The sequence below is a fragment of the Eubalaena glacialis genome, chromosome 7, assembly GCF_028564815.1.
Source record: "Eubalaena glacialis isolate mEubGla1 chromosome 7, mEubGla1.1.hap2.+ XY, whole genome shotgun sequence".
Lineage (NCBI taxonomy): Eukaryota > Metazoa > Chordata > Mammalia > Artiodactyla > Balaenidae > Eubalaena > Eubalaena glacialis.
The window spans coordinates 23,713,790-23,721,786 of record NC_083722.1 but is presented as its reverse complement, the minus strand read 5'-3'; the positions used below and the strand labels follow the sequence as shown (position 1 = coordinate 23,721,786).

The window sequence follows — 7,997 nt, the reverse complement described above, 5'->3', positions numbered from 1 at the left end:
GGAGGTCATTTTTGTGTCTCAGGGAAATGTTAGGGGGACCTCCGGGCCCAGACTCATGGCTGATCTCCTTGTCGCCACTGTGGTCTCCAGGCTCCAGTCCACGTCCTGTCCTCTGCTCTCCAGGAACCACCTCCATGGCCACCAGCTGGGCAGGTCTTCTTCCAAAGGTCTTTAGCCAGTCTTTTAGGCACAGTGGTCCCCGCTGTCTTAGCTCATAGGGAGACGATGTCCAAGAAGCCCCGGGCTGTGAGCTGGGACGGACTCTCCCTTCCTTGAGTCTCCCTGCTGCCCCCCAGCATCATGTGTGTGTGGGGTGGAGTGAGGACTGGGGGTGAGGTTATTTCTCTGGAAGAGAGGAATTCCTTTAACCACCTCCCCTCTCTCCTTTTCTCTTTTCCCCTCTTCCATGTGTATTTGAGTTATACCATACCTGTAAGGACAGGAAAATACCTAAAACTTAAGTATAATTTACCAGCAAAATATAGAGCTGACACCTGTGTAATTGTCATCCAGGTGAAAAACAGAGCCTCTACCAGCGCCCAGGCCAGAAGCCCCTGTGCCACTCCCCACACAGACCCCACCCTCCCCACACATGTGTCCACTGGGTGACCCGCCCTGCCCCTCTCCTCTCTCATTCCTCCCCCTCCACTCCTGTTGGCCTCCATCCCCTAATGTCACTGTTTCCTCCCTCTCCTCACTTCTCACTTCTTCATAGGCTGTTACCTTGGGGATTCCCTCCTCCTCCTCCCCCTTTTCCACCCCATCTTAGGGATGGAGGTTCCAGAGTTGATTCCTTGGAGGAAGAGCCTATAACCCTGTCAGCAGCTGGAAGAAGTGACAGGGACTTGGGGTTCAAGGTCCCACCCCAGGAGGCTGAGGACACCCAGTATGTTTGTGAGGTCCACCCTGGACCTGGGAACCAGCTGTTATGGCCTTGAGATCTGATCCTCCCTGAGGCCAAATTCTTTAGTCATTTAATGGGGAGAAAAACGTCCCTGTCAGCGTGTATTTTGGGTAACAATTCAAACTTCAAACTTGACACTGGATGGGATGCCAACTTGTGTGCACAGCCCTGGCCTGCTGCTGGGAGCCCAACGAGACCCTGGGCAGGTCCCCGGTAAGGAGGTCAAAGGGGAGCTCAGGTGTCCAGTCATCAGCACTGTGGCCACACGGGGGCGCCAGCACTCTGCTCTCTCCTATTCAGCACAGCGCCGGAGAGGTGGGCTGTGGTCTGTCAGAAAGAGATGGCTGCCCTGGAGGCTGGACAGCAATGGGGGGATGAAGATGCCTTCTGAGCAGCTCCTGGGGGTGAGGCAGAGATTGGAGGAGAGGAGAACCCTGGAGCCCTGCTGTGTCTGAGGTTTCCATCTTTTCTCTCCACAACTCCTCTCTCCACCTCATTCATGAAAACACCCTGGAAAACTCAAAGTCAATAACTGTTTCTTCCACTCCCTGTTTGTTTCTGGTGGATATTTGAAAAAATATATACTTTTTAATTTTAGTATAGTTCGAGATTTACAAAAAAGTAGCAAAGTTAGTAGAGAGTTACTGTATATCCCACACTCAGTTTCTCCGTGTTAACATCTTATATCACCATCATACATTTGTCATAGCTAATGAAGCAATATTGATACAATATTACTAAAAACACCCGAATTTATTTGGATTTCATTAGTTTTTCTTTTTCCTGATCCAGGATCCTATCAAAGACATATTATATTAAGTCCCAATCATGTCTCCTTCAGGCTCCTCTGGCTGTGACAGTCCCTCAGACTTCCCTTGTGTTTGATGACCTTGATGTTTTGAGTACTCCTCAGGGATATTGTAGAATGTCTCACTATTCGAGTTGGGTTTTGGGGAAGAAGACCACAGAGATGAAGTGACATTCTCCACATATAAAGGGTATATAGGGGCTTCCCTGGTGGCGCAGTGGTTGAGAATCTGCCTGCTAATGCAGGGCACACGGGTTCGAGCCCTGGTCTGGGAGGATCCCACATGCCGCGGAGCAACTGGGCCCATGAGCCACAACTACTGAGCCTGCGCGTCTGGAGCCTGTGCTCCGCAACACGAGAGGCCGCGATAGTGAGAGGCCCGCGCACCGCGATGAAGAGTGGCCCCCGCTCGCCGCAACTAGAGAAAGCCCTCGCACAGAAACGAAGACCCAACACAGCCATAAATAAATTAAAAAAAAAAAAAAAGAACTTACATAATTATCTGAAAAGGTTATTAAAAATACTACTCCTACATATGTGTGGGCCTTTTCATTTTCATAGATTTCAATAAAAATAATGGATTCACTGCAGAAGTAAACATGAAAATCCAATGGTCTTCTATGAGACAGAAAAGAAAGAGACTTGCAAAAATATAAAAATGTAAAAAGCTCCACTGTTCGCAGTACCGTGTTTATTTTGGGAAATAATTATTTTTTCACATTAAATGCATGGGTTATTAATATTATTCTAAATAAAATAATAAAAATTTTAAACTGTATTATTTCTACTATGAAAAATATCGATAGAAGTATCCACATAAACAAAATTATCTTTGCGGTCGTCACTAGTTTGTAAGACCGTATCAATGTTCTGGCCACAATGTTGTGAAAATCGCTGACTGCACAGTCCCCGGGCCAGGAGTCAGGGAGACAGTGTGGCAAAGAGCTCTCTGAGCAGAAGGCGCAGGGTCACGCACAGTCCCGGGTCCCGGGAGGGCCAGGCTCTCAGGCTCTCAGGGCGTCAGGCGGTCGCTGGGGCGGGGACGCTCCGTGGTGGGGATTCCCCGTCTCCCCGAGTTTCACTTTCTTTCTCACAACCCGTGTCGGGCCCTCCTGCCTGGACACTCGTGACGCGGCCCCACTTCTGACTCCCATTGCGTGTCCCGTTTCTGGAGAAGCCAATCAGCGTCCCCGCGGTTCCCGGTTCTGAAATCTCCACCGACCCGCCGGGACTCAGTTTCTCCCCAGACCCCGAGGATGCGGGTCATGGCGCCGCGAACCCTCCTCCTGCTGCTCTCGGGCGCCCTGGCCCTGACCGAGACCTGGGCGGGTGAGTGCGGGGTCGGGAGGGAACGGCCTCTGCGGGGAGGAGCGAGGGGACCCCGGGGGTCGGGGGGGCAGGACTCCCAGGGAAGGAGCCACGCCGCCGCCCCCGGCCCAGACCCGCCCCCTCACCCGCGTCCCCGCCTGTCCCTCCCTGGCTTCCCGCCCCCTCTTCTCTCCCCCCGAGGTGCCGGCCCTTCTCCGACCTCCACACCTTTTCCGTCTCACGAGCCCCTCGCCCCCTCCCCCCTCCCGGCCCCGTCACCTCGGACCCGGGACCCGCGCCGGGAGGAGGGTCGGACCGGGTGTCACCCCTCCCCGCCCCCAGACTCCCACTCCCTGAGGTATTTCCACACCGGGGTGTCCCGGCCCGGCGGCGGGGAGCCCCGCTTCATCGCCGTCGGCTACGTGGATGACACGCAGTTCGTGCGGTTCGACAGCGACGCCCCGAATCCGAGGAAGGAGCCGCGGGCGCCGTGGGTGGAGCAGGAGGGGCCGGAGTATTGGGAGGAGGACACGCGGATCTCCAAGGACAACGCCCAGACTTCCGAGCGAACCTGAACATCCTGCGCGGCTACTACAACCAGAGCGGGGCCGGTGAGCGACGCGGGCCCGGGTCCGGGTCACGACCCCCATCCCCAGGGACGGGCCGGCGTCGCCCTGAGTCTCCGGGTCCGAGGGTCACCCCAACATTGCGGGACCCGCCCGGCCCCCCGACTCGGGACTTTACCCGGTGTCATTTTCAGTTTGGGTTTAATCGCTGCGGTTGGTCGGGGCGGGGTCAGGGTCTCACACCGTCCAGTGGATGTACGGCTGCGACGTGGGGTCGGACGGTCGCCTCCTCCGCGGGTACAGTCAGGACGCCTACGACGGCACCGATTACATCGCCCTGAACGAGGACCTGCGCTCCTGGACCGCGGCCGACGCGGCGGCTCAGATCACCAAGCGCAAGTGGGAGGCGGCCGGTGCTGCGGAGCACGACAGGAACTACCTGGAGGGCAGGTGTGTGGAGTGGCTCCTCAGATACCTGGAGACCGGGAAGGACACGCTGCAGCGCGCAGGTACGAGGGGCCGCGGGGCCCCCCTGGTCTCCCCTCGGGCTGGAGCTGGCTTCCCACAAGGGGAGGAAATGGGGTCCCTGTGGGAACACCGCCCCAACTTCTTGTCGGGAGAGGGAGGAATCCGCCCAGGTTTTCATATTCTGTACAAGACAGTGATTCACCGGTGGCCTCACTTCTCTGAAAGACAGTTAAGGAATCCAGTCTCTTTGGGAAAGAAGCAGGAAACCATCCCTGAAATAACTGACCAGCGGCGCCCTTTGACCCTGACCCCCATCTTGTGAACCATGACTTTCTCTCTCAAGGCCTGTTCTCAGCCTGAGAACATGTTAGGAGGCCTGACTCCAGCTTTCCTGAGTCATTCAGCCTCCACCAAAGTGAGGACCATTGCCTTACGTGGAGTCATTCCGCCTTACGTGGAGGCTTCTATCTTGGCTTTCACCCTGACTCCAGAACTTTCCAAGGACTGGGAGATTTTCCCAAACCCAGGAGTCCAGGCTGGTGTCTGGTGTTTTTGCTTCTTCTTTTCAAACCTGTTGTGCTGTCCATTCTCAAGATGGTCACATGATGCTGCTTCAGTGGCCCATGAAGGTAACCCAAAGTGTGAATTTTCTGATTCTTCCTCCTCAGACCCTCCAAAGACACACATGACCCATCACCCCATCTCTGACCGTGAGGTCACCCTTAGGTGCTGGGCACTGGACTTCTAGCCTGAGGAGATCTCACTGACCTGGCAGCGTGATGGGGAGGATCAGACCCAGGACATGGAGCTTGTGGAGACCAGGCTCTCAGGGGACAGGACCTTCCAGAAGCGGGCAGCCCTGGTGGTGCCTTCTGGAGAGGAGCAGAGATACACGTGCCATGTGCAGCATGAGGGGCTTCAGGAGCCCCTCACCCTGAGATGGGGTAAGGAGGGACATGGGGGGTGGAGCTTCCTCTCAGATAAAACAGGAGCCCTTCTGGACACGTTCAGCAAGGTCGGGATTCAAGCCTGAGGTCAGGTCCCCTTCCCTTTCCTCCACAGAACCTCCTCAGCCCACCGTCCCCTGCATGGGCCTCATTGTTGGCCCATGGCTCATTGGTTCTCTTGGGGGTCACTGGAGCCGTGGTGGCTGGAGCTGTGATCTGGAGGAAGAAGCCGTCAGGTAGGGATGGGAGGGAAGGGTCTGAGTTTTCTTGTCTCACTGGGGGGTTTCAAGCCCAGGTAGAAGTTTGCCTCCCTCGTTACTAGAAAATACCCTACACACACATGTGGAGTCTGGAGCTGAGTACTGACACTTACCCTTTTGTAAAGTACATGTGAAAATGAAAGAGAGATTTTTCACCTTCATAATTCCAGTTGGGGGCCTGTTTCTCAGCGCTTGCAGGTCAGAGGAGAAGGTGCCTGCTGAGGACGGACTCCCAGGAGGGCAGCTGGTCCAGTCCCCCCACATCTCCTTTCTTCGTGTTCCTGATCCTGTCCTGGATTTTTGGTTACAGTTCTGGACAGTCCTCTGGGGTCCAGGACTAGGGGGTTCCTCTAGGGTCTCATGACTCTGTCTTCTCCCTGGCCTCTCACGTGACGTTTTCTTCTTACAGGTGAAAAAGGAAGGAGCTACGCTCAGGCTGCAAGTTAAGTGTGGAGGGGGTGTGATTCCTGAGACCCTTGTGAGGGTGCAGAGAGGAGGCCATGGGGGGCTCACCCTCCTAAAGTTCCTTCTCTAGTTTCTCTCCTGTGGGTTCTGACCACGTCCTGGATTTGTTCTCCCCCAGGCAGTGACAGTGCCCAGGGCTCTGATGTGTCTCTCAGGCATCCTAAGGGTGAGGCTCTGGAGGGTCTAGATTGGGAGGAGGGTTGGGGCAGAGGGGATGCCCTGGGAGATGGGGATTCTTTGAGTGGGACATTTGAGCATGTGGGGGGCTGTCAGAAGGTCAGCACTTATGTGACTGCCCTGAATTTGTTCATGATTATTTTCTTCTATAGTTTGAGACAGCTGCCTTGCGGGGACTGAGTGATGCAGGATTCCGCATCCCACCCCTGCATTGTGACTTCAGGATCTTCTGACTTTCTGCAAAAGTCATCTGAATGTGTCTACGTTCCTGTTAGCATAAAATGAAAAGGTGGGGAGTCTGGCCCACCGCTGCCCACCACGACCCCTCCCCACGCTGGCCTGTGTTCTCTTCCCTGATGGCCTTTCCTGACCGAACAGAGGTGGGGCTGGGCCATCTCCATCTTTGTCTTAACTTCATTTTGCGCTGAAAAGTAATGTCTTTCATATCCTATTGAAAATCAGGATCCAAACTACAGATCTCCCCCTACTATATAAATGGGTCCTCATCGGTCTTGTCCCCCAGTGTTTGTTTATTTTGGTCTTTTTCCTAAAACTGTACAAATGTTAGATATTTAATCTTTGGTAATATGATATTACGAAGAAATTGCTTTCTTCTGTTATTGTTCAGCTTAGTCATCTTCATATATGCTTAATCATTACTAGTTACTTCTGTTATTTCGTTTTCTTCTGTTTTCTTTTTTTTAATTAATTTCCCTTGGCATTTCAATGTCTTTGTTACTGGCTTCTAAGAGCTCATTTATGACTAAGGATGTTAACAATTTGTCATGCAATGTAAATGAAATACCATGTTTTACTGCCATCAATTTACTATGGTGTTTTGTATTTTGGTTGTGTATTAAAATATAATCATGTTGTGCCTTAAAAAAAAAAATCAGGATATGAATTTGTTTTTTTGTTATTTATGCCATGAGGAGTTGATGGGATAATAAAGGTGAGGATTCCTAAGGTTTGAGAGAGGAAATAAATGGAAGCACTGAGAACCTTCCAGATTCTGTGTGTTTGCTGTGCTCTGTCTGTTGCAGGTGGGACAGGAGGAGGCTGTGAGGAGCTGAGCGTGGACACGGCCAGTGCCCACTCCGTGCTCACTGCATTGTGGGCTTTGTGGTCACTCCTGGTCACATCTTCTCAGCTCCTTTGTCCTTGTCCCTTCAGTAGAACTTTGTCCCACCAGGAGCTGTGATCTCAGAGGAAGTCACCAGGTCAGCCTCGGCTCAGGCCTGTGTCCAGTCCTCAGCCCCCATCTTTTGGGTGTTATTTCTTTGTTTCTTTAGAGGTTTTTGCCTGAGTTTGTGTCTTATTCTCCTCTGGGTGTCCCCCACCTCTGACAGCTGGAGGAGTCATTTTGCCAGTGGTACCCACAAGGTCCAAGGCTGCCCCTGCACACTGGAGAGTCTGTGGTGTCCAGAGATGGATTTTCAGATTCAACTAGCTCCTGCCTTCCTTCTAGGGTTTGATTGTTCTTTCCATATTTCCCCCAACCTTCTCAAAGGATCCATATTCTGGAATTAGCAGAAAGGCAGGAAACCATAATTTCTCATCTTAGATAAGTTCCTGTCAGAAATCTGCTCTGCTCGCCTACCCACTCTCCCTGCCCTTAGCTCTAGTAATCCCAGTGCTGGCTCCAGTACAAACTCATGGATTTATAAAGCAGAGTCTAATTTAGGTTTATATTTTGTTGGAAAATAGGACCCATAAGTCAAGGATCATTGTTTTCTGAAAAGAAAAATATACTTGTGTGAGGCAGTGCGGAGGAGGGTTGGTTGGTGGGAAGGGGAGAAGAGCACTTGTGAGAAAAATACTGGCAGCATTAATGTCAATGTGAGTAGATGTTGTGCTGTAGCTGCCACAAAACAGCATTTGGCCTGAGGTCACATTAGTAAAGATGCTGTCTCTAGAATAGGGAGGTGCTTTACGTTGACTATTCACTCAGGTGATACCGGTTGTGTGCCAGATATATGACACAATGTTTTGCATCTAGGAAACTTCACTGAAGTTAAAACAAAAAAATTGCTGGCTTTGTGGAGCATGTATTCTAGTGGGAAGAAACAGACTATATACTATCAGCATAGTAAA

General features: G+C 52.3%; 1 pseudogene; it reads left to right on the top strand.

The window, feature by feature from the left end:
* The first annotated feature begins 2,808 nt into the window (after nt 1-2,808).
* LOC133095092 (BOLA class I histocompatibility antigen, alpha chain BL3-7-like) lies at nt 2,809-6,718 on the top strand (annotated as a pseudogene).
* Nucleotides 6,719-7,997: the final 1,279 nt, after the last annotated feature.